This window comes from Cervus canadensis, chromosome X (assembly GCF_019320065.1).
Source record: "Cervus canadensis isolate Bull #8, Minnesota chromosome X, ASM1932006v1, whole genome shotgun sequence".
Lineage (NCBI taxonomy): Eukaryota > Metazoa > Chordata > Mammalia > Artiodactyla > Cervidae > Cervus > Cervus canadensis.
Window position 1 is genome coordinate 127,138,053 of NC_057419.1, and position 27,895 is coordinate 127,165,947.

General features: G+C 36.5%; 1 long non-coding RNA gene and 1 other non-coding gene across 2 annotated transcripts in view; both read right to left on the reverse strand.

Annotated features, from left to right (window-relative positions):
* Nucleotides 1-1,052: 1,052 nt before the first annotated feature.
* Nucleotides 1,053-27,895, reverse strand: part of LOC122434616 — a 369,037-nt gene continuing 342,194 nt past the window's right edge. Inside the window, exons 3-4 of the long non-coding RNA XR_006267431.1 lie at nucleotides 5,188-5,285; nucleotides 1,053-1,097 (exon numbers count right to left, since the gene is read on the reverse strand). This is a non-coding gene — a long non-coding RNA (uncharacterized LOC122434616). The remainder of the gene's footprint in view (nucleotides 1,098-5,187; nucleotides 5,286-27,895) is intronic.
* Nucleotides 18,824-18,928, reverse strand: LOC122436226. The gene has a single exon (XR_006267979.1). It is a non-coding gene; the product is annotated as a small nucleolar RNA U13 (small nucleolar RNA).

Sequence of the window (27,895 nt, forward strand, 5' to 3'; positions counted from 1 at the left end):
CTTTTCTAAATCCAGCTTGAACATCTGGAAGTTCTCAGTTCACATACTTTTGAAACCTGGCTTGGAGAATTTTGAGCATTACTTTGATAGCGTGTGAGATGAGTGCAACTGTGTGGTAGTTTGAGCATTCTTTGGCATTGCCTTTCTTTGGAACTAGAATGAAAACTGACCTTTCCCAGTCCTGTGGCCACTGCTGAGTTTTCCAAATTTGCTGGCATATTGAGTCCTGCACTTTCATAGCATCATCTTTTAGGACTTGAAATAGCTCAGCTGGAATTTCATCACCTCCACTAGCTTTGTTCTTAGTGATGCTTCCTAAGGCCCACTTGACTTCACATTCCGGGATGTCTGGCTCTAGGTGAGTGATCACACCATCGCAGTTATCTGGGTCAGTAAGATCCCTTTTGTATAGTTCTTCCACGTATTCTTGCCACCTCTTCTTAATATCTTCTGCTTCTATTAGGTCCACATTGTTTCTTTCCTTTATTGTGCCCGTCTTTGCATGAAATGTTTCTTGGTATCTATAATTTTCTTGAAGCCATCTCTAGTTTTTCCCATTCTATTGTTTCCCTGTATTTCTTTGCATCAATCACTTAAGGCTTTCTTATCTCTCCTTGCTATTCTTTGGAACTCAGCATTCAGATATATCTTTCCTTTTCTCCTTTGCCTTTAGTTTCTCTTCTTTTCTCAGCTATTTGTAAGGCCTCCTCAGACAACCATTTTGCTACCTCTTCTTAATATCTTCTACTTATTGTAATAAATACATGTTTAAAAAAGACACTTTGCTACCTGACAAACAGAAAGAATTCAACAAAATTTGACATATTAGTCTGCATATTTTCATTTATGACCTAGTCACCATATTTCTAGTTAAAGTGTATCCACTAAACTATGCCATACCTTAGTAGTAGTAGCGTTAGTTGCTCAGTTGTGTCCAACTATTTGTGATCCCATTGACTGTGTAGCCTGCCAGTCTCCTCCGTCCATGGGATTCTCCAGGCAAGAATCCTGTAGTGGACTGCCATTCCCTTCTCCAGAGGATCTTCCCGACCCAGGGAGTATACCCAGGTCTCCTGTGTTGCAGGCAGATGCCATACCTTAAGAATTGTTATAGGAAAACAGAATTTAACACAATAATTAATATGAATCCACTTTATTGAATTCTCTTTTCTTTGCAAAAAAAAACCCCACCTCTGAATAAATAGGGAGCTTCCTCCTCTCATATATTTAAATGGAATGATTTATGAAACTTAACCTAAATATATTTTTTTCAGAAAAAAAAATGCACTAAATATTGGATTGGTCAAAAAGTTCATTTGAGTTCTTCTGTTACAGCTTATGGAAAAATTCAAGGGAACTTTTTGGACAACCCAAATAATTTTTATTGTTGCATAACAAGTTACCCCCCAAATTAGTGGTTTAAAACAGCAAGCATCTATTATCTCACAGTTTCTGTGGGTCAAGAATGTGGTGGAATCTCTGGTTGAAGCTCTCTAACACAACTCAAAAGAGGGAGGACTTGGCTTTCAAGCTCAGTCACATGGCATTTTGCAGACCGGAAAAGATTCACTTCCCAGCTTACCTGCTTGGTGTTTAGTTAAGTTCCTCCCTGGCTATGGCTAGTGATATCAGTCCCTTACTACTTGAATTACTGAGAAGATGATAGTTGACTTCTGCCTGAGCAATGGCAGAGAAAGAATATGAATGAGATAGTGTGAGAAATGGCAAGTAAAATGGAAGCCAGAGTATTTTTATAAACTGACCTCGAGAAATGACTTTCTATTATATCATTTTTGCTATATTCTGTTTGAGGCAAATCACCAGTTCCATTCCACACTGGAGGAAGGATTATACTAGGGCATTTGTCTCAGAAAGGTTAAATACATATGTATTTAATAATTTAATTTAATTTAACATATGTGTTTAATACATATGGGACCATTTTAGGGACACCCTACCTGAACTGAAATGGAAGAAAGAAAGAGATACCTATTCATCCATTCTGTCAAACCTGAATTATTAATATTAGTTAATGATCAGTTTGTGAGATGTTATCGATTTAGACATCTCTTGTTAAATTTCTCTTCTCCTTGCTTAAGTATACTTTTCATTTATACTTTCATATTCTTTTAAAATCATTATCCTTTCAATATTTAGTATAACTTCCCCTGGATACCCAACTGCTCATCCTCTTCTATTAGCTTACCACCTGTTTCCCACCAAAAATGTTCAGGAAAGAGAGACATTGCATTAAATCAAGAGCATTATTATTTCCGTTGCCCCAGATGTGATGCATATGGCTCAGGAACCGAGTCCTTTCTTTGAACTGGATTTAATTAAAAGACCGTGAAATCAGTATTAAAATGGGGTCAAGTTTTAACAATACTATGAGACTGTAGGTTAGAACAGGGGAAATCACTTCTAGAAATGACTTTGTAGGTGTCAGCTGAGTAGCTTACCTGATACTTGAAGGGTTACTAGGATGCTATTTTTCTGTCTGCTTATATGCATTGAAACAATTGTCAAAATGTGTCAGAAACATTTATAGTTTCTCTCAGTTTTGCACACTAACAGTAGTAAAGTTGAAAGCTGAAAGAGTTTGAACACTACTATGCATTTCTATGAGTTTAAGAATCTATCTATGATTTTTCCTCACCTTTCCACATGCCATTCCATTATGGAAATTAGGAAGATTTAATGGCCTTATAAGACACTATATCTAACATATTTCTACTTCAGTGTTCAAATAAAGCTCTTGTCACTGGCAGCTGGGATTATCAAGAACATTCTAGATCCTCATATACGTACTTAACTAACCTGACTTTGTGTCTTAATCTGGCTCCTCTGACAAAAAGTAAACCCAGGGACTCACCCCTATCTTACTATGTACCAAACACACTAAAATTATTAATTACTGACTCTGCAGCCTTTGATTCTGGCAGTAACAAAAATACAATGTGGAAGCTACTTTCTATAAAATAAATATATACCCATTATGTTTTAATGTATTGTATAGGCAACAAAGGAAAAAATAAGTGTAGTCCCATTTTTCAGCCCACTGTTTTTTCAAAACGCCTCATATTAGCACATGTATATATTTTCAGGTTGGTTCTATGCATCCACAAACAGCTATATCTAATCATCTGACTAGCAAACTAACCCATTGAGTCTCATATGTTGTTTACATGGCCACCTGGCATGAAAACCTGCATTTTGTGTTGTAAATTATTTGCTTAATAATGTATCTTCAGGAGCTTTTCCATGGCAGTATCTATAGATATAATACTACAACCCACTTTACTAGCTATGTGGTATTCTATATAACAGCTGTATAGCAGAATTGAACTATGACTAATTTAACCAATCCGTTGCCAACTTTTCCCTACTAAAACAATGCTACTGAAAACTCTGTTTTGCCTGCTTTTGAGGTTTTTGTATGACAGATTACTTGGGAATCAAATGATACATGCATTATAAATTTTTATAAAGATTGACAAATTGTTAGTGAGCTACAGGAGATGACATATTACAGATAACAATATCAAGAAAACAACACAAAGAAAGACAAGAATTCCAACAATGAGATAGAAACCAGGAAAAAGAACCAAGCAGAAATTGTGGTGCTGAAGAATACAATAGAAATAAAGAATGAAAAATTCAATGGAGAACTTCAACAGCAGACTCGATCAATCAGAAAAAAAGAATTATTGAATTTCAAGACAAGGCACCTGAGCTAGAGGAGGACAGTGATCCATGAGGCTCATGACAGAGAACAAGGAGACCATGTCTATAAGCCAGAAGAGTGTGCCAGAGGCAGTGTTGCTTCAGTTTCAGCCTCCTTCTGGTTCCTAGGAAACTGGCCATCAATCAGTTCAGTAGCAGCAGCAAAAGTACAGGCTCTAGCACATCTTCCTCCTCCACTTCCGCCTGAGCTGGGAGTGTCTAGGTCACCCAGTGGCTGGAAAGGGGGTCAGCTGCCCAAGAATGGGAATCCTCTTCACCAGGATATGGAGACTATTCAGTCACCAGGAGCACACTGTTGTCATTGTTGGGGTGGATAATGAAAGGAAAAGTGCCATCCTTTACCAATTTTCTGTGAATGAAGTAATGTAGAAGAGGTACTGATACATGCTTCCTAATGTGGAATACTAGTGGCCAAGAATCTCTTCCTTCTTCCTGGAACACTTTCTATACTAACACAGAGTTTGTAATAGTTGTGAACAGTTGCTGTTCAGTCACTAAGTTGTGTCCAACTCTTTGTGACCCCAGGAACCGAAGCATGCCAGGCTCCTCTGTCCTTCACTAGCTTCAAGAGTTTGCTCAAATTCATGTCCATTGAATGGGTGATGCCATCCAATCATCTCCTCCTCTGCCACTCTCTTCTCATTTTGCCTTCAATCTTTCCCAGCATCAGGTCTTTTCCAATGAGTCAGCTCTTTGCATCAGATGGTTAAAATATTGGAGCTTCAGCATCAGTCCTTCCAATGAATATTTAGGGTCGATTTCCTTTAGGATAGACTGGTTTGATCTCCTTGCTGTCCAAGGGACTCTCAAGAGTCTTCTCCAGCACCATAATTCAAAAGCATCCATTCTTTGGCGCTCAGCCTCCTTTATGGTCCAACTCTCACATCTATACAACTACTGGAAAAACTATAGCTTTGACTATATGGACCTTGTTAGCAAAAGTGATGTCTCTGCTTTTGTCTCTTGGCTTTTTGATGTCTCTGCTTTTGTCTTTGCTTTGTCAGCCAAGTGATGTCTCTATTGTGGACAGTACAGACCAAGGATTTCTATAATTAGAGAACTCTCTATAAAATGTTAGCCCATAAGGTCTTAAGGAAGGCTGGATTGCTGACTTACTAGTAAACAAGATGTTGAATAATGCATGACTGTAGCAGAAATCTCCCAGTTTGGGGAACTGACTTTCATTAGCGATCACCAGTGACCTATCCAGATATGCTGTGCTCTTACTGGGTAGAGACTATGTTAAGGATTTGAATGATTTCACAATTTAAGATTAGATGACCTCTACTGATCTCTTCTCGTAGACTGTATAAACCAAGTGCTGGATTTTACCTGAAAGTGGTAAAACCTAGTGGTTTAGATAGATAGATAAACATGAACTAAATTTTCTTCTTCTAGAAAAAGTTTAAGACCACTTATTTCAAAACAAACATGAAGTCTTACCTTCCAATCTGCTTTCTCATTAGCTTCTTTCGACACAAGGTCTTAAAGCTGCGCTTGACATTTTTCTCATCACAGGTCCTTTTAGGACATTGTGTAGCCTATTAGGTAGAAAGAGAGGAAGACATTCATCAGTATAAGAGCTTTATTATCAGTATTGCCCTCCCTAGTTGAATGCTATTCCCTTCTTGTTACATTTAGTCAAAAGACAAATCAACACAGACATTTAGTTTCTAATATTTTAAAATATAACTTACAAAAAGTATTTTGCATAAGGTTGTTTGCGTATTGTGTATATACCTCAGATTCAAATTAATGGCTTTATGTTCTAAAGAAAGGCAAATTACACAAAACTTAATATTCTTTGTTTATGACCATGAGTATGGGTATTGGTTTTAAGTGCTATTTGGTACTTTTCCACTATGTTCCTTGTATTTTACTAACTAACCTCCTAAACCACTGAGCTGCTCTTAAATAATTATAAAGGAGGACATTGTGTACCTATTGTATGATAGATCAAATCACATACATGGAAATATGTAATGCAACTGGGTGGAATATCAAGTTTGTGACTTAGTGTTTCTAATGGGCAGAATTGCACATTGGGCAATTATCAGATTGTTACCTTTATTGAACCTTACGTCATCTAAATTTCTAAATAGGCTGATTAATGGATTAACAGTTTATCATTAATCATATTTAAAATTATCAAGTGTTTTCCCAGCATTAATTAAAAATGGTGGTGTGAAACATGTCTACCAGGAGAAGTATCACCCTATAAATATTATCAAATAATTCAGCCAGAGTCTTCTTAGGTATCAAATTATATGTCCAGCATTTAAAGGGAATTTGAGATTAAAACATTTTCTAACTGCCTAATTTGAAAATTTCTTATTTCTTAGGAGTTGGAATAGTTTAACAATTGTAAAGCTTTTTAATGCTTTTAAGATGTTTATTTAAACATTGATCAAGATAATATATTTATTTTCACTAAGAAGTAACTTGGCCCAAAATGCCTTTCATGTTTTCATAGGGTATTTTCTTTCAGTATCTGAAAGTCGAAGGCATTTCTCTTGTAACTATAAGCAAATTTAACCTAAATGTGTTAAACCATATTCTTGAGTATTCCATGTATCTTTCATGCTCTGAGAATCTGAATGCTAACTGAAACTGGCCTATTTTAGAATATTCAAGAAAAAAAATAATAACCAATACTACCCTTTTAGATTTCATGACGATTTTGATGAAGAATAATAGTACATGCTATAACCACTGACAGAACTTTGAAAGTTTCCTTCTATGAAAATATAAACTACCTCTATCTAAATCCAGGGCAACCATGGGATATCAGTGTTTAACACTGAAGATTTTGTGTTTTATATTTATACTATAATTGTAAAAATGCAAGCATAACATTAAATTCTTGTCAACATGCTTTTACAAACATAAATCCTAAATTATTTAGCTTTGAAGACAAATCATTTGAAATTATACCATTAGATGAACAGAAAGGAAAAATAGTGAAAAGAGTAAAAAAAAAAAAAACCTTATACGACTTATGGGACACCATCAAAATGAAAAAAAAAACACATGAATTATGAAAGTCTCAACAAGAGAAGAGAAAAAAAGACAAAACTTGTTTAATGAAATAACGAATGAAAACTTTTTAAAACTTGGAAGGGGAATGAATATCAAGTACAATGAAGCTCTAAGGACTAAAAAGAGAGTCAATCCAAAGAAGATTATACCCAGACGTACTGTAATAACATTGTCAAAATTCAAAGATGAGGGAACTATGAAAGCAGTAAAATGGGATTGCACCTAACTAAAGCCTTTTGCTCAGCAAAGGAAACAAAAATCAACAGAGTGAAAAGACAATCTACAGAATAGGAGAAAATAATTTGTATGCCATGTATCAGATAAGGGATTAATATCCCAAACATATAAGGAACTTACACAACTCAGTAGGAAAAACCCAAATAACCCAATATGAAAAAAAATGAGCAAATGACCTGAATATACATTTCTCCAAAGAAGACTTACAAATGACCCAACAGGTATACGAAAAGGTGCTCAACATCACTGACTTTCAGGGAAATGCAAATCAAAACCACAGCACGATATCACGTCACATCTGTTACAATATCTTTTATCAAAGGTCAAAAGATAACAAGTGATGGCAAGGATATGAAAAAAAGAGTACCTTTATACTTTTGCTGTTAGGGATGTAGATTGGTATAGTCATTATGGAAAACAATGGAGATTCCTCAAAAAATTAAAAATAGAACTATAGAATGATCCAACAATTCTACTTTTAGGTATATATTCAAAGGAAATGAAATCAGGATGACAAAGAGAGGTCTGCGCTCTGCTCATTACCATATTCATTGCAGCATTAGTCACAGTAGCCAGGATATGGAAACATCCTAAGTGTCCACTGATGGATAAACAAAATATGAGGTATATATGAGATCTCACTGAAATGTGGAATCTAAAAAAGTCTAACTCATAGAAACAGAATAGAATACTGACTGCCTGGGTTTGGGTGAAGTAACAAGTGGGGAGATTCTGGTTGAGGAGTACAAAGTTTCAATTATACAAGGTAAGATCTAGAGATCTAGTATACAGCAATGTTGTGTGATAATTTCACAAAGTATACCTATATTAAAAATATCAGCCCATACACTTTAAATATATTCAGCTTTTATTTGTTAATTATACCTTAATAAGGGGGGAAAAAAGAGATGCAGGGGTATACAGTGGTTAGGAGCACCAGCAAAATTACAATTAGTGTCAGGCAGAACAATGCTAGTGTCAAATGCTAGCTCCTCTACTAAATAGCTCTGTAAATTTGTGCAAGTTAATAAATCTCTGTAAGCACTGCTTTCCTCTGCTCATATCATGGCAGTAGTAATAATACCTATCGTATAGGGATTCTTAAAATATTTAGCACAGTGGCTGGTCCACATTAAGTATTTATTACTTTTATTACAGAGCCTTAATTGAATGACAAATGAAATGAACTGCTTGAGTTTTAATCATGGTCTGGTGTGAGTCTAGGTTATTGATCTAAGCTGGTAAACTCAATGTCCTCTGAACTTTACCCCAGCCATGTACTTTACTAAATTGGACATCTCTTGCATATATATTTTATATCTATATTCTGATTCTTGCCCCAGGCCCATATTGTCTTGTCCATGATTTAAGGTCATTTCCATTTTCAAAGAATAGTAACTTAACAAAATATGTGGATTTTTAAAAAATTTTGCTGATCTGTTTTATTATGACTCATTGATATAAATGTGATAATAAATGTTTAATAACTGGCTATCTAGAGAAGTGCATGCATGTATGTGCACGAGCATAGATGTTACTAACAGACAGTATGTGTAGCAAACAATTTACAAATAATAAAATAGCCTATACTCCTTATTATAAATTCCATATAATCAATTGATTCTCACTGAATGCTTTCATTGCTTTTGATGAACTTGTGTATTCATAGCCAACCTGTGGTTGTAATTAACAAATGAATGTAGTTGTGGCATGAATTTTGACTGATATTGTTTCTATAAGCAAATAAGATGAAAGTGAAAAAATGAAGTGTCAAAACAGCATGTTCTTCAGTGATGTGAGTGAATTTTCAGCTGTATCTGTTGAATACTGGAATAGTAGTTCCTCAATTTTTTGTACTGTTTTTCTACTGTTTTGTACTATTCAGAGTCATGGTCTTAGACATAATTTTAAAGTTTAATCAGCTTTAAGATATTCTCTATCATGTATTCACTAGATAGTCAATAACAACAACAAACTTTAGCAAATTGAGCCATTATTCCTACCTAGTATTTACGAATTTCTGTGGTGTAAATATTTTGGAATTCCATGGCCAAGTTCAAGTGACCCACGTGAAGTTACTGAATATAGAGTAGAGATGTGTAGTAGTAGTAAACATTACAGATAATATTCCCAGCACACAGTTACAATCAATATAAACAATCTCATGTATAGATAATAGTACAAAAGAGTTAAGTGATGCGTTTTGAGTTTTTATTTCTTTGGTTTTGATAGAGTTTGCCTCAAAATAAGTGATCTCAAGAGCCATCTCAAGCACAAGACTGTTATAAATATTGTAATGCGTGCTGTGTGTGCTAAGTCACTTCAGCCGTGTCTCTTTGCGACCCTATGGGCTGTAACCCACCAGGCTCCTGTGTCCCTGGGATTCTCCAGCAAGAATACTGGAGTGGGTTGCCATGCCCTCCTCCAGGGGATGAAACCCGGGTCTCTTATGTCTCCTGCACTGGCAGGCTGGTTCTTTACTACTAGTGCCACCTGGGAAGCCATTTGCCCTCCTTTTTTTTCTTTTTTGGTTTTAGCTGCCCTGAGCAGCTTGCAGGATCTTAGTTCCCTGACCAGGTATTGAACCCAGCAGTGAAACAACAGAGTCCTAAATACTGAACTGCCAGGGAATGCCTGTGCCCGTGATTTTTTAAAAAGCCTTCCATAACTCCTCTTCTTCCTTGGGCCACTTCCACCTATATCTCTGTTTTGTATTTTTACCAGCCAAAAATCTTTAAAAGTGACTATTATCCACTGTCCCCAGTTCTTTATCTGCCACCAACCCACTGTGATAATTTAGCTTTCTTTTTTTTTTTTTTTTTTTTTAAGCTTTCTGCCCCATTCCTCTATAAAAATAGATCTGGCTGAGGTTACCAGTGTCTCTAATTTAAATAAACTTTACTATTCTCATTTTACTTGACCTCTTAGGAGCAATGTCTACTACTGACAAGCCACTCAATCCTTCCTGAAATAGTCTTTCCCCTTAGGTTCGATAATATTCATTTTGCTTTTCTGCTTCTCTGCCCATTCCTTCTCTTCTACTTTGCAAATACATCTTTCTCTAACCAGTTGTTATATATTGTAATCAAGATTGTTCCTAAGCCCAACTGGCTTCTAAATCTATAATCCTTCCCATGATTTTAGTTACCACATAGAGTCAGATGAGTGTACACACACACACACACAAACATCCCCCAAATAAAGTGTAAAATTTGTTTTCTATATTTATATCACCACCACAATCAAAATAGTGAAGGTATCCTTTACTCCTAAAAGTATCCTGGTGTCCATTTATAATCTTCTTCCTAGCCAACCTAACCACTGTTCCCCAAGCAAACACTAACCTGCTTCCTGCTGCTGTGGTTAATTTACATTTTATCAAGATTTATATATATATACACATTGGATTCTACAGTATATACTCTATTTTCTGGCCTTTTTTCACTAGTGTAATTATTTGAAGATTCATCTTTGTTGTTGGCTGTATTAATAATTTATTTTTCTTGCTGAGTAGCATTCTCTTATACGGATACACTAAAATTTGTTCATTCATTCACTTATATCAATAAGATATTGGTTTGTTTCCAGTTTGAGATTACAGATAGAGCTGCTATGAACATTTATGTACAAGTCTTTGTGTGGACATATGCTTTGATTTCTGTTTCTTGGGTAAATACCTACAAATGCAAAGGCTGATTTGTATGGCAAGTTTACTTTTAATATTATAATAAATTGCTAACTGTTTTCAAAGTCATTCTGTAATTTTGCATTACCACCAGCTGTATATCTGATTTCTACCTCTTTACCAGTGCTTGGTATTTTCAGTCTTTTTAATTTTAGCATTTCTAGTGGGTATGTAGCAGTATCTTACTACAGTTTTAATAGACATCTTACGGCTATTGATCATGAGCCTAATTTAATGCATTTAAATGCTGAGTTTCTTTTGTTACATTTTCAAATATGTTGCCCATTTTTAATTCAGTGGTTTCTATTCTAACAATTAAGTTGCAAACGTGTTTTTAGATATTTTAGATAGAAGTTTTTGGTTAGATAATTGCTTTATAAATATTTTCTCCAAGTCTAGGCTGTTTTCATATTTGTATCACTGCCTTGTTAAGACTGTAAATTATGTTAAGATATACTGTAAAGTATATCTTAAGAAGGCAGAGTATCTTTTATTAATTTTTTGTCCTCTGTAAGATTATATTAGTTAAATCCAAGGTTGTTAAGAAAATCTCTTTTCTTCTAAAAGCTGTATAATGTTCATTTCTCTATTTGGTTTGTGATACATTTCTGTTAATTTTTATATATGGTGTGGTTCACGTTGAAGTTCATTTTTTCTTTTTTTTTTTGCATTGTCTATCTAATATTTCTAGAACCATTTTATCAAAGCATCATGTTTTCACAAGAAATTACCTTGGAAAATTTGTCTAAAACCAACTGACTATCAGCAGTCCCCATTATTGCATCAGCTCCACCACAGATCATCAGGCATTAGATCCTGGAGGCTGGGGACTCCTGCTATATATGAGTGAGTCTCTATATAGAATCTTTTTTTCCACTGACAATGTGTCTATACATCCATAAACACTACATGTCTTCCCTAACTATTGTACATTTTCAGCTTTATTGACATACAATTTGATAGATAACACTATATAAGTTTAAGGTATACAATGTATTGATTTGATACACTTATATTGTAAAATCATTATTGTAGCATTAGCTAATACCTCTATCATATCACATAATTACCATTTCTTTTCTGTAGTGAAAACATATAAGATCTAGAATAAGTCATGAAGTGAGGTAGTAAGTCTTTCAGCTTTTTTTCCCCCAAATTGTGTATATATTAATATGTGAGTAAAGGAGTACACTATAGCAATTATCAAGATAATTCTGATGATCCTCAGTATTTCATTGCTGGCACTATCCATTGTTTATTGTTGTTAATGGTTTTATTTTTCCACTTTATTTAAATCAGAAAATGCTACATGGAAGTCTCCTTCTTGGGGTACTCAATTTTAATTATACTAAGCCAATATTAATCAAGTTTAGCCAGGGCATTTATCTGCCAAGAATATTCTGACAAATTCATGGCTTGGAAGGGCTATAGTAAATTCCTGAAATTCCAGGCCACTATATGATAGTTTATTAATTTGATGAGATAAAAGTGACTACGACTAATGAACGTGCTGTACCATTCTCTTCTCAATATGGAAGAAACTTTAACATTATGTCTCTACAAGCCTAGAAGCAACTGGCTATAATTTGAAGAATTCAATCAAGTAACGGGATTTTTCTTTTTTAATGATGTCAAATGACCAGTTTGACTTTCACTGAATTGACTGGTTGGTTGACACTTTGAGGAGCATTAACTTGTCATCATCATCATTACTATGAAATAGTATTTATTAAGCATCCACAGTTGCAAGCGATATAAAGTTAGCCAAATAATCGTAGACTCTGCCCTTTAGGAGTTTATGATCTGAAAACTCAACACATCCAGATGAGCTGGAAGCCATTTAGCAGAATACTGCTATAGGACTTGGAGAGATGCTACTAAGTGGTTGTAAAAGGTCAATTTTCTTCACAAAGTGCCATGGACTAGAAAGGAAAGTAGTGCTCATGTTAGGTGGGTGTAAGTGATCTTCTCACTTGAGATGGTCTTATTTGGGCCGAATTTCAACTAGAGACATCCTCTCCCTTTCAAAGACTGAAGCGGCACTTGAGAGAGAAAATGACATGTCTGAGCTTATCAAAAGCAAATGAGTCCTCTGGGAATATGGAAGTGAGTAACAATGGTGGGGGATGCAGTGGGAAAATGGTATTTTTGGCATCAGAATAACAAAGCTCTATTCCAGCTTTGTCCCTCATGGGTGGGCACTGGGTAATTTATTTACCTTTTCTGCATGATAGTTTAGTTATTCACCTGTAAAATGAGAAAGCTGTAATCATGTTTATGCCTTCATGATATTTGAAAATTGTGCAGAGATCCTGCAATGAAAAGTGAACCCAAAATGAATTTATACAAGAACAGTCACAATAATGAATGTTTATTTCTAACTAGGCTGAGAGGTCTATACTTTGGAAGAAAATTAACTATTTGTATGAAGTGCAGACTTAATTTTGAGTATTTATGGGTTGCAACAGTTTTTAACTCTTAAAAATTACTCTTTTATAATTCAGTTATAGTATTTTGTTACATGGTTCAGTTAGAGCTCATTTTTTGCTGTTACAAATGAAATGCCTAATCAATAGTTCATCTCTTAGAATTCCCCCCCCCCTTTTTTTTTTGAGGAATCACAGAAAGTGAGATTAGGAAAGCCCATTAGAAATGAAGTGATCCTACTGTTCATATGACAACATAAGAAAACTTTGAGAGTGAACTACTTGCCCAAAGTTGAACAATAAGCTAATAGGAAAGCCAGTATTAGAATCCAGGTTTCCTAGCTCTTTATTTCAGTACTTTTGCTAAGTATTCCTGTCTCATAATCTTTCATTTCTAGAAATACTGTGCCACAATGGACAACCACTTTATAAACTCAGAAGGAACAGTTCTGTTCAGTTCAGTCACTCAGTCATCTCCAACTCTTTGCGAGCCCATGGACTGCAGCAAAGCCAGGCTTCCCTGTCCACCACCAACTCCCAGAGCTTACTCAAACTCATGTGCATCAAGTCAGTGATACAATCCAACCATCTCATCCTCTGTCATCCCCTTCTTCTACAGCCTTCAATCTTTCTCAGCATTAGGGTCTTTTCTAGTGAGTCAGTTTTTCACATCAGGTAGCCAAACTATTGGAGTTTCAGCTTCAGCATCAGTCCTTCCAATGAGTATTTAGGACTGATCTCCTTTAGGATGGACTGGTGGGATCTTCTAGTAGTCCAAGAGATTCTCAAGAGTCTCTTCCAACACCACAGTTCAAAAGCATCAATTCTTCAGTGCTCAGCTTTCTTTATGGTCCAACTCTCATATCTATACATGACTAACTGGAAAAACGAAAGCTTTGACTAGACGGGACTTTGTTGGCAAAGTAATGTCTCTGCTTTTTAATATGCTGTCTAGGTTGGTCATAGCTTTTCTTCCAAGGAGCAAGGGTCTTTTTATTTCATGGCTGCACTCACCATCTGCAGTGATTTTGGAGCCCAAGAAAAGAAAGTCTGTCACTGTTTCCATTGTTTCCCCATCTCTTTGCCATGAAGTGATGGGACCAGATACCATGATCTTAGTTTCCTGAATGTTGAGTTTTAAGCCAACTTTTTGACTCTCCTCTTTCACTTTCACCAAGAGGCTCCTTAGTTCTTATTTATTTTCTGCCATAAGGATGGTGTCATCTGCACATCTGAGATTATTGATATTTCTCCCAGCAATCTTGATTCCAGCTTGTGCTTCATCAAGCCCAGCATTTCGCATGATGTACTCTGCAGATAACTTAAATAAGCAGGGTGACAATATACAGCCTTGACATACTCCTTTCCCAATTTGGAACTGATCTGTTGTTCTATGTCTGGTTCTAACTGTTGCTCTTGACCTGCATACAGATTTCTCAAGAGGCAGGTCAGGTGGTCTGGTATTCCCATCTCTTGAAGAATTTTCCACAATTTGTTGTGATCCACACAGTCAAAGACTTTGGCATAGTCATTAGAGCAGAAGTAGATGTTTTTCTGGAACTCTCTTGCTTTTTCGATGATCCAGCAGATGTTGGCAACTTAATCTCTGGTTCCTCTGCCTTTTCTATATCCAACTTGAACATCTGGAAGTTCTCAGTTCACATACTGTTGAAGCCTGGCTTGGAGAATTTTGAGCATTACTTTGCTAGCGTGTGAGATGAGTGCAACTGTGTGGTAGTTTGAGCATTCTTTGGCATTGCCTTTCCTTGGGATTGGAATGAAAACTGACCTTTTCCAGTCCTGTGGCCACTGCTGAGTTTTCCAAATTTGCTGGCATATTGAGTGCAGCACTTTCACAGCATCATCTTTTAGGATTTCAAATAGCTCAACTGGAATTCCATCACCTTCACTAGCTTTTTTTTTCGTAGTGATGCTTCATATGGCCCACTTGACTTCACATTCCAGGATGTCTCATTCTAGGTGAGTGATCACACCATCGTGGTTATTTGGGTCATGAAGATCTTTATTGTATAGTTCTTCTGTGTATTCTTCAAACAGCTGGTATTTATTTATGGGTGGGCACTGTGTGCCAGGTTTAAGGCTAAAGGTTGGACATATGCTATTTCATATAGTCCTCACACAATCCTGGACTTCCCTTGTGACTTAGTGGTAAAGAATCCACCTGTAATGCAGGAGACTTGGGTTGGATTCCTGGGTTGGGAAGATCCTCTGGAGAAGGAAATGGCAACCGACTCCAGTATTCTTACCTGGGAAATCCCATGGACAAAGGAGCCTGGTAGGCTACAGTCCATGGGGTTGCAAAGAGTTGGACAGGACATAGCGCATGAGCATGCATGCAAGGCACACAATCCTGAGGAGACATTAACAACTATTCAAAATAGGATAAGAAAATTTAAGTGACTTACTGAAAGTCACACTAGAAGTAGTTGAGTGAAGGTTCATTCTCCAGTCTATCTGACACAAAAGCCCATCTTTCCACTACATGGTACACTCTCTCTAGGAAAAGTCCCATTATCATATTGAAAATTCTTCAGGGCCCAACTAGATGAGTAAGCAGCACTAATTGGACATGACATTGGGAAATTCATCTTAAATTCTACTCTCTTCCCATGTTCTTCCACATCTCAGTGATCATGTCCATTGTTAGATATCTACCTCTACTCAAACTGTTCTTAGCATTCTTTTTGGATCTGGCTTCCTCAGACAATATTCAAAATATCTTTTCTCACGCTTATTTCACATTTACTTTATTTCACGTTAGATTCCTTTTCTCATGGTTTTTCCCCATTTAAACTCCTGACTGACTAATTAACTTCAGTATTTCTTTGGGAGGCAAATAATATTTTTACATTATGTAGAAGTGATAGAGGCTTACTGTACTTTTTTTCCCCTTCCAGACATTATTCCATTTGCCCAATGACATAAAACAACTGATGCAACACATTTTCCACATCTGTCAGGTAAGAACTCGGACCTCCTTGTCTAGTTTCAGTATCTGAAACTATAACTGAAAAAACCACAAGCTGAATCAATTTAGGAACAGACAGTCTGATCTATTTATCTGGTGTTCATAGGGAGAATTATGGGTACAGTTTGCAATGCCTATTATTTAAACTCTTGGCAATGTTTACATTAAATAAGATAATGAGTATAAAAGCCTTGGTACATATATAAATGCTTAACAAGAATTACTTATCATATATTGCCTTGGATGTTACAGAAAGATGTAGAAACAAAAGAGCATCTGATCAAACTTGGAGTAAGGAGAGGTCTATTTAGGTTTTAGAGTTCTGTTCTGAGGCAAGCTCTATTTAGAGATTAATTCTGTGTGTGTGGCGGGGGAAGAGACTAGCTAATTAAGTGGATACAGTATAGAAGTTCTAGGTTATTATATAAGTCAAAGTGATCTCAAGTTTTCCTTTATACTTGGGATAAGTCAGTAAAAAGTATTCTTACCTAATGATATAATAACTAAATCCTGAGGCTCTTAATTGTCAAAGATCAAATGTTTTCCTCCAGGCAAATAAATGTGGGGAAAAAAAATCATTGTTTGTCTCCAATGAAACATATTTAAATGTAATGATGAAACCTGCACATTTGCATGACCTGATTACTCATAATAGGAGAGAATACTGTATATTTTAATATATAATTAAATCCAGCAAATAACACAGCAAATAAAAAAAGACTGCTCATTCTCATTCTGATGAAAAATAGTTCTAAAAATATCCAAGATTGAATCTACCTTGAGATATGTAACTAAGGCCTTTATTTGGCTTAAAAATCATTGATCTGATTTGAAGCTCTGGAACAGGTATGTTAATATGGACTGTGTTTCTGGCAAGGGCAGTGTTTGTTTTGCCTGAACAGACTGCTGTACCATGACTGCCTATTTATAGAACAAAGTAGGCATATCTGTAGGGCAAAACATCATTTTATTTCAATTGTAGGGTTGCATATTAACTTGGGAGTAGGAAGCTATCTTCTCCTGTCACCTACTTTTAAGTCAAATATGTAATTTTTCACCATTTATAAATCTACCACTTATAATTCTTTTTTGAAAGCTGCTGCCGTGTTATCTCATATTTAGTTGGAGTGAGTATATAACTTGTTCAAACACTTTAGGGAATTTCACTGTATATAAATCTCAAAATTTAATGAAATTAGACTTTAGATAAAATGTTAGATTTCTTTTTGTAAATCTTTTATACATTAGCCCAAAGATAACTAGAAACATTAGAGGTCACTGAGAAAATTTGGCATTGTATATAACCATTTTTATATAGTGGCTTTGACAAATATGTATTTCCCACACCTACAGAAATGCTAAATATATATTCCTAAACATGGTGATCCAACAAAACAGTGGTTTGGGAGAGCTGCTGATTAAATTTTCAGAGTTACGTTGTTCAATGATTCAAATTAGTGGTGTACTTTGAAAATCTTTTTGGAGCATAAAATTGCAGATAAACTATCTTTAGTTAATCAGATCCTTGAGCATGATTTTTTTTTCCCATGAGCATGATTTTGAGACATATTGGATGATATGTTAATCTATATAAAAATGACGAGCTAGTAATGTGAGACAGGGTCTGAAGAATCCATGTAATTCAACATATGTGCTTGATCACAACTTTGCCTCAGTCGGTCTAACCAATAACCATTTACTGAAGTACTCTGGTTTGGGAAATGGCATTATATGATATAAGGCACAGTGGGGTCGCTATGAATGTGTGTCTGTAAATGTGTCCCTGTTGTAGGATGATGGAGGAATTGATATTATCAGTATAAAAAAACTAAACACTATCACTTCTATAAGAAAATGTCTCTTATTCAGCATCTCCTTTTCCCCTTCTTCCAGTATCATGCTGCTTTTAACACAACAAATAGAGAAGAAAGAGACAGACTGGCCAGTCATGGTTAAAAAGCTTTCTATTGATGCTAATAAGTTAATGAACAGACAAAAGGGCTTTCTTAGCCTTCCCCTTCATACAAGGCACACAAAAAAGACATTATAAAAAGACAATGAAAAATAACCCATGATTCCAATCACTTTTTTTTCTCCTGACTGGTCTTTTTGTCTCAAAGAACTGTGTCAAATCAGGCCTCATTTTTCCCACAATGTGCCTACTGTGTGGTGTTCACATTATGTAGCCAAAAAAAACGGTGCAGTTTAGAAACAAATTTGAGTTCCACCACTGTGTGATCCTAGGCAAGTTGCTTAAACTTTTTCTGATACTTACTTTACAAATGGAAAAGAAAATGGCAACTGTGAGAACCTAACGATCTCTACAGAATTAGTTTACCATGTGTGAAATTCTAGTGCATATGAATTTCTGCTTACCACTTCCTCAGCCATAAGGAGTTTGTTTCAAGTATTTATCAGAATTTCAAATTATACCTGATGAGGATAATTATAGGAGGGGGAGCTATGGGCTACACATGGACATGAACAAATGAAAGAGTAAGCATAGAGGTATTTTGTACTGAAAGTTGAAGAAAAATAAAGGAAATAAGGAAAATTAAACCAGCCTTAGGATTCTCTTCCTTTGTTAGATATGAGAAAGCTAAGTAGTGGCAGTGTCAAGGAGAAGGATTAGCTCTTTCATAAACTCCACTGGTCCCTCTTGCATACTGTTACCCTCAAATAAGAACACTTATTTTTTTTTCACGTCAGACAGGTAATGTGCTGGTGTCATAACAAGGTTTGGAGGGAGGCACATATCACGCAGCAGGGTGAACACCCAATCATCATGCTCATGAACTACAAAAGGATCAAGAGCACTTATTAAACCAAACCAATGTGGTGGCTATGTACATACACAGTCAAGATGAATCTCCTATATAACTCTTACAACTAGATAAACACAGGCAAAACAATGAAATTGGACCCCTATCTTGCACAAGTCACAATAATTAGCTCAAAATGGATCAAAAACTCAAACCTAAGAGTCAGTGATAACAAAATGCCTTGAAGAAGTTCCTTGCCATTTGTTTTGGCAGTGATTTTTTGGATATAACACCAAAAGAACAAATAGCAAAAGCAAAAATCAACAAATAGAACTACATCATGCTCAAAAGCTTCCACACAGCAAAAGAAACAACAGAATGAAAAGATATCATAAAGAATGGGGGATACAGAACAGACTTTTGGACTCTGTGGGAGAAGGCGAGGGTGGGATGTTTCGAGAGAACAGCATCAAAACATGTATATTATCTAGGGTGAAACAGATCATCAGCCCAGGTTGGATGCATGAGACAAGTGCTCGGGCCTGGTGCACTGGGAAGACCCAGAGGGATTGGGTGGAAAGGGAGGTGGGAGGGGGGATCGGGATGGGGAACACATGTAAATCCACGGCTGATTCATGTTAATGTATGACAAAACCCACTACAATATTGTAAAGTAATTAGCCTCCAACTAATAAAAATAAAGGGAAAAAAAAAGAATGGGGGAATTTTTTCAAACCATATACCAAACAAGGGGTTAATACCCAAAATATATAACCAGCTCATACAGCTCAATATAAAAAACAAACACCAAACTAGCAACCCAATTAAAAAATGGGCAGAAGACGTAAATGGCCATTTGGATGTCTTCTTTGGAAAAATGTCTAACAGGTACATGAAAAGATGATCAACATCACTTATTATCAGGAAAGTACAAATTAAAACCACAGTGAGATACCAGTTCTAAAAGGTGTAAAGTGATATATCATCAAGAAGACAGGATTCTGGTTCAAGAGAGTGACAAAGGAAGATCCTGAAATCACCTCCCACTACACACCAAATGTACAGCTACATATGGAAAAATTTCCTCTGAAAAGAGCCTTAAACTAACTGAATGACTCCTAAACAGTGGGCAAACAGGAAAAAAACGCCATAATATAAAATTGCGTAAGAGATGCAGAGCCACAAGCTTGCCATTAACCCCTCCCTCAATTGGGAGGGATCTCAAAACCCAGATCTCCTCCCTAAGGAGTGAATGCTTTGAACCCCACATCAGGCACTCCATTGCTTAAGACCTTCACCTGGAAGATGAGCCCCCAAAATATTTAGCTTTGAAAACCAACAGGGTTTGTGTTCATAAGATCCACAAGGCTATGGTGAACTGACAAACAGCTCTTTAAAGGCCCCTGTGCTTAGACTCACCACCTCAGGGCCCAGTGCAGAAGCAACCAATCAGTGATCCTAACCAGATTCACACCAAGGTACATTATAACTAAAATGTTAAAAGAATCTTAAAAGCACAAGAGAAACACAGCATGTTATACACAAGGTAGCCCACATAAAATTATGAGCATATTTTTCAACAAAAACTTTTCAGGCCAGAAGGGAATGGCATGATATAGTCAAAGTAGTGAAAGAAAAAAAAATAACTTCCAATCAAGAATATGATACCTGGCAAAGTGATCATTCAGAGAAAAGAGTTTTCTAGATAAACAAAAGCTAAAGGATTTCATCACCAAGAAACCAACCTTACAGTGTTAAAGGGACTTCTTTAAGCTGAAAAGAAAGAGCCCTACCTAAGAATAAGAAAACATACAAAGGTATACATCTCACTGGTAAAGGCAAATATACATAGTAACGGTAGTGGATTAATCACTTATAAAGCTGGTATGAAGATTAAAAGAAGTATAAATTTATATAACTACAATAGTTAAAGGGATACACAAAATAAAAGGATATAAAATACAATGTCAAAAACAAAACGGGATAGAGTGTAAGGGAGAGTAAAATATAAAATGTTAGAATACATTCAAACTTAAGTTTTTATCAACTTAAAATACAGTTATAAATATAAGCAATTATACGTAAGCAAAATACTAACCACAAAACAAAAACCTAGATACACAAAAGATAAAGGAATCTAAGCATACCAATACATAAAACGATTATATCACAATAGAAGAGAGCAAGTGCAAAAGAAAGGAAGAGAAGAACCACAAAGCAGCCAGAAAAAAATTAACAAAATCCCAATGATAGCACATCTATTTCAATGACTTGAAATGGGTCTCTAATTCAAAGACAGAGTTGCTGAATGGATCAAAAAACGTTTACAAAAACAAAATGAAAAAGAAAACACAACAAGCCAAAATCGTTGGGACACAGCAAAAGCAATTTTAAGATAGAAGTTTATAGTGATACAAGATTGCCCCAGGAAACAAGAAAAATCACAAATAACCTAACCTTACACCTAAAGGAACAAAAAACAAAACTCAAAGTTAAAAGGAGAAAAGAAATCATAAAGATGAGAGAAGAAATAAAATAGAGACTAGAAAAAAAATCAGTGAAACTAAAAGCTGGTTCTTTGAAAAGATAAAATTGCTAAACTTCTAGCTAGACTGGACCAAGAAAAAGAGAGAAACCCAAATATTTGCAATCAGAAATGAAAAAGAAGTTACAACTAACACCACAGAAATACAAAGTATCATAAGAGCCTGCTACAAACAACTACATAACAAAAAAAATGGACAACTGAGAAGAAAAGGATAGATTCCTAGAAATGTACAATCTCCAAAGATTGAACCAGGAAAAATATTAAACTCCCAACCAACAAAACTCCAGGGCCAAATGGCTTCAAAGGTACTTTTTAGCAAACATTTAGGAAAAAGTTAACACCTATTCTGCTCAAATTATTCCAAAGAATTGCAGAAGAAGGAACTCTACCCAACACATGCTATGAAGCCAGTATCACCTGATGCCAAGGAAAGACAAATATATCACAAAAAAAAACAGAAAATTGCAGGCCAATATCACTAACAAACATAGATGCAAAAGTCCTTAACAAGATACTAACAAGCCAAATTCAACAATACATTAAAAGGATCATATACCATGATCAAGTGGAATTTATCCCAGAGATGCAAGGATTTTTCAGTAGACACAAATTAATCAGTGTGAAACACCACATTAAAAATTAAAGAATAAAAACTCTATAACTCAGTGAACAATACAAAGAAATAGAGGAAAACAATACAATAGGAAAGACTAGAGGTCTCTTCAAGAAACTTAGAGATACCAAGGGAATATTTCATGCAAAGATGGGCACAATAAAGGACAGAAATGGTATGGACCTAATAGAAGCAGAAGATTTTGAGAAGAGGTGGCAACAATACACAGAAGAATTACACAAAAAAGAACTTCATGACCCAGATAACCACGATGGTGTGATCACTCACCTAGAGTCAGACATCCTAGAATGTGAAGTCAAGTGGGCCTTAGGAAGCATCACTAAGAACAAAGTTAGTGAAGGTGACAGAATTCCAGTTGAGCTATTTCAAATCCTAAAGAATGATGCTGTGAAAGTGCTGCACTCAATATGCCAGCAAATTTGGAAAACGCAGCAGTGGCCACAGGACTGGAAAAGGTCAGTGTTCATTCCAATCCCAAAGAAAGGCAATCCCAAAGAATGTTCAGACTACTGCACAGTTGCACTCATCTCACACGCTAGTAAAGTAATGCTCAAAATTCTCCAAGCCAGGCTTCAACAGTATGTGAACCGAGAACTTCCAGATGTTCAAGTTGGATTTAGAAAAGGCAGAGGAACCAGATATCAAATTGCCAACATCTGCTGGATCACTGAAAAAGCAAGAGAATTCCAGAAAAACATGTACTTCTACTTTATTGATTACACCAAAGCTTTTGACTGTGTAGATCACAACAAACTGTGGAAAATTCTTCAGGAGATGGGAATACCAGACCACCTGACCTGCCTCCTGAGAAATCTGTATGCAGGTCAAGAGCAACAGTTAGAACCAGATGGAACAACAGACTGGTTCCAAACTCGGAAAGGAGTGTGTCAAGGCTGTATATTGTCACCCTGCTTATTTAAGTTATCTGCAGAGTACATCATACGAAATGCTGGGCTGGATGAAGGACAAGCTGGAATCAAGATTTTTGGGAGAAATATCAGTAACCTTAGATATGCAGATGACATCACCCTTATGGCACACAGTGAAGAGGAACTAAAGAGCCTCATGGTGAAGGTGAAAGAGCAGAGTGAAAAAGCTGGCTTAAAACTCAACATTCAAAAAACTAAAATCATGGCATCTGGTCCATCACTTCATGGCAAAGAGATGGGGAAACAATGGAAACAGTGACAGACTTTCTTTTCTTGGGCTCCAAAATCACTGCAGATGGTGACTGCAGCCATAAAATTAAAAGACACTTGCTTGCTCCTTGGAAGAAATCTATAAACCTAGATAGCATATTAAAAAGCAGAAACATTACTTTGCCAACAAAAGTCCATCTAGTCAAAGCTATGTTTTTCCAGTAGTCATGTATGGATGTGAGAGTTGGACTATAAAGAAAGCTGAGCGCTGAAAAATTGATGCCTTTGAACTGTGGTGTTCTAGAAGAAGCTTGAGAGTCCCTTAGGAGATCCAACCAGTCCATCCTAAAGGAAATCAGTCCTGAATATTCACTAGTAGGGCTGATGCTGAAGCTGAAACTCCAATACTTTGGTCACCTGATGCAAAGAAGTGAGTCATTTGAAAAGACCCTGATGCTGGGAAAGATTGAAGGTGGGAGGAGAAGGGGACGACAGAGACACAAAGACAAGCAGTGTCAACTGTAGGTAGACAACAAGATACACACTATTCTACTCAAGTCAGTGGAAGTGACTGAAAGTGAACATTCAATGCCATATCTGCAAACCCAGAATGTCTGACAGTCAGCAGGCACGCAAATAGATTAAATTTGTGGACTACAAAAGCACAAGAATGAAAGGAAGAATAAGAGGGCATGATATATTGAGGAGGAGTTTGAATAATTTAATGATCCTAATTTTGTCTTCAATACCATCTCATTTGACGTATTTCCAGGGGCAGGCAGCTAAATAAATGATAGAACGTTTGCAGTATATAACCCAGATGCTAGACCTTTTAATCAAACAGCATATTCTGCTCCTATTCATGTACTTTATTCATTTTATTAGAGCCAGAGGCCTAATACACGCAGGAATGTCTTAATTATCCTAATGAGGCAAAGTATAAGCTAGAGAAATTCAATAAACCAAAAGTGGATGTGAGTTTTGAACTGTAGCTCTTTCAAATGCTAAGCCTTCCCCCCAAATTTTGGTATACAGTGTCACTTGCTTAACAATAGATTTCTCCACCTTGGCTCTCTCTGAGATGGCCCAATGGTACTTAATAAGAGGGAAACAGAACAAAGGTAAGTAAGGAGAAGGGAAGAGAGAAGAATCAGATCATCTGGGTGATCGACAAAATCAATCAAGGATATATGATTAGGGGAGGGATAATATAGGGGTTTGGGATTAACATATACCCCCATTCAACAAGGACCTACTGTATAGCACAGAGAACTCAATATTCTGTAATAACAGATTGGAAAAGAATCTGAATTAGAATGGATATATGTATATGAATCACTGAATCACTTTGCAGTACACCTGAAACTAATACAACATTGTAAATCAGCTATACTCCAATATAAACTAAAAATTAAATTAAAATAAAAACAAAACAGAAATAGACTCACAGACATAGCAAACTTATGGCTACCAAAGGGGAAAGGGAAGAGGGAAGGATAAACTAGGAGTATGGGATTAGCAGATACAAACTACTATACATAAAATAGATAAGCAACAGGGTCCCACTGTAGAGCACAGGAAATATTATTTGTAAAAAAATACATATTACTGTACTGTACACCTAAAACTAACAGTATTGTATAATGAATCAATCATACCTCAATATAAAACAAAGAATAAATGACTAATAAAAAGTTAGTTTGCATATACATTGTCCACAAAGAAGCCCAGAGATGAAATGGAGTTCGGTTTCCCATTTCACACAGAACATGCTGGGTTCATTTATTTATGATGACTAGATGCTGAACTAGCAGATGAGATTAGCTCACTATAGAACTGTACGCAAAAAGTTGAGATCATGGGCTTGATTCTTTATTCACCCAGATAACCCGTTTATTCACACACAAAGCTTTGAATGAGCATGTGAGTTCAGCAAAAAGGGTATGTGACCTAGAATTCCAAATCTTGGCTTCCAGGTGAAGCTCTGACACTCATTTTCAGTGACTTGACACTGGACAAACTTTCTAAGCCTTATTCAATGCTGCAATTTGGGGACTGCACTGGAGGACCTAAGACAAAAGCAGGAAACAAAAGAGGAGGAGAATGTGTCTTATATCCTTGGAGTACAAGACAGTACAATCTAACATAGAAGTTAGATTTTAAATAGAGTTTTCAGAAGCACAAAGTCCAGAAGGAGTATTTCCTACAAAGGCAACCCTTCCATCTGTACTCTGGATTCTCATACTCTTCCACCCTCATCACCACATTCTATCATTCACTGCATTCTCCCATGTCTTCGCTATCTCCCTCTCTGATCAACTTTTTTTTTCCTTTTGCTTCACTCCTCCCAACCCCCTCCAAACAAAGCTCTTCTTTTTTTTTTTTTTAAATCACAAAAAAGCTTTCAGTGAACTGGCTTCTGTCTCCCTGTCTTGTGATTGTGATTCCTTCTTTGCCACTTTCTTTACCTCAGAATTGCTTGTAGGTTTTATCACATACAGTGTTGTTTCTCAGCTCTTTTGCTTCACGCTAGCTATCTATTCTGCTTCATATGACCTTCACCTTCACTCCACTTGGCTAAATCCTACTTCTCAGATGCAGTTCATATCTTGTCTCCCAAGTCACTTTCCTCGGCACCTCAAGATGAAATTAGGTAATTCCTCTGTAACATATTATACCTCTAGCATTGCAAGTACCACATTGTGTTAATAATTTCTTGTTTATATGTCTTCCTCACTCTCAAGACCTTGGGTAAGCTTAAGAACTGGGACTTACCAGACCCATAATAAGGTGTGACACATAGCAAACACTTTAAGTAGGTGGATGAGGTTACATAAAGCCAGCAAAGCTTTGTGGGAGAATAAGAAACTCTCAGTCACTGACGTATGCAGGTGAATGAATTCAAAATTATGCCTTTCCCTATGGAAGGAGCCAAAGTGTCCATCAATGGATAAATGGATAAAAGATGTGGTAAACACACACACACACACATGAATATTACTCAGCCATAAAAAGGAATGGTATTTTGCCCTTTACAGCAACATGGATGGACATATGGGGCATTATGCTAAGTGAAATAAAAGACAAATACTGTATGACATCACTCATGTGGAATCTAAAAAGTACAACAAACTAGTAAATATAACAAAAAAGAAAAAGTCTCACAAAGAACAAACTAGTGGTTACCAGTTAGGAGGGGTATGGAGGAGAGGCAAGGAGAGATACAAACTCTTGGGTGTAAGATGGGTTCAAGGTTGTATATTATACAACACAGGGAACAGAGCCAATATTATATAATAACTGCGAATGTAAAATAACCATTAAACATTGCATAAATTTTTTAATTTAAAAAATATGACTTTCTCTTGATTCACAATTAAAATAAGCTATACTAAAGAAATGAGCACTTTGATTGGGACATGGATTCATAAGTAGGTAATTTGAGGACATGAGGAAATTGGCATCTGAGAGAAAGTCTAGGCAAAATGCTACAGTGCAAGGTACCGATTAGCACCAATTGGAACAATAAAGGGCTGGTAACTCTGGATATGGTCTTCCCAGGTGGCTCGGTGGTAACGAATCTTCCTGCAGTCAAGAGATGTAGGTTCAATTCCTGGGTTGGAAAGATCCCAGAGAGGCAAATGGCAACCCACTCCACTATTCTTGTCTGGGAAATCACATAGACACAGGAGCCTGTCAGGCTATAGTCTATGGGGTTGCAAAGGGTCCAACGTGACTTAGTGACTAAACAACATATCCAAGGACCACTTTAGTCTCAGGCAGCACACAGTTCCATGGTATTAGAGCCAGGCAAGCAGTCTGTAGTACAAAAGCAGACCTAGTTCCCCATAAGATGGGACAATGAAAAAACTCTAATCTATTCTCTTCCTACTATATTAATAGTATTACTAGCCTAGGTCTGGAAGTGTCAGTGCTGATGTGAACTTCCAAAAAAGGACAGCAGGGCATTGATGACAGAGAGTGATCTGATTCTTCAATGAGAACTTTCCACTTACTCCAGTGCATTCTAAGGAGACGGTATGCTTCATCTCAACTCATGATCACCACTGGGAAATTCCCAGGTGCTTGAAAAAGGTCAAGGGTATCATTATCGTATGTTGAGCATATTTTCTTTTCTTTAAGCATGACAAGAGGCAGGGAACAAATATATTGATTTGGCTATTAGTTTGCCAGATATTCATTCAGGTGAATGGCACAGCTGCTGTAGTAGCCCCAGGACATGCTTACCAGCCTAAAGTATAGTGTTATTAACAAATATATTAAAAATCACAATATGAACTATAGCCTTCTAATAAAAAACATTGCTGGTAATTCGACCCTTCACTTGCTCATCTGAATCTCTTGCCACCACTCCAGATTGTTACTAATATCATAGCCCATAGGTTCAGTTAGAACTTGTTGTTGTGTGTTGTTTAGTCACTAATGTGAGTCTGACTCTTGCAACCCCATGGACTGTAGCCCACCAGGCTCCTCTATCCATTGGATTTTCCAGGCAAGAATACTGGAGTGGGTTGCCATTACCTTCTCCAGGAAATCTTCTAGACCCAGGGATCAAACCCACGTCTCCTGCATTGGCAGGCAGGTTCTTTACCACTGAGCCACTAGGAAAGCCCTGAACTTTTTACAGGCACGTTTTTATTTGGAAATGGCCAGAGCACCTCAAACTGACTC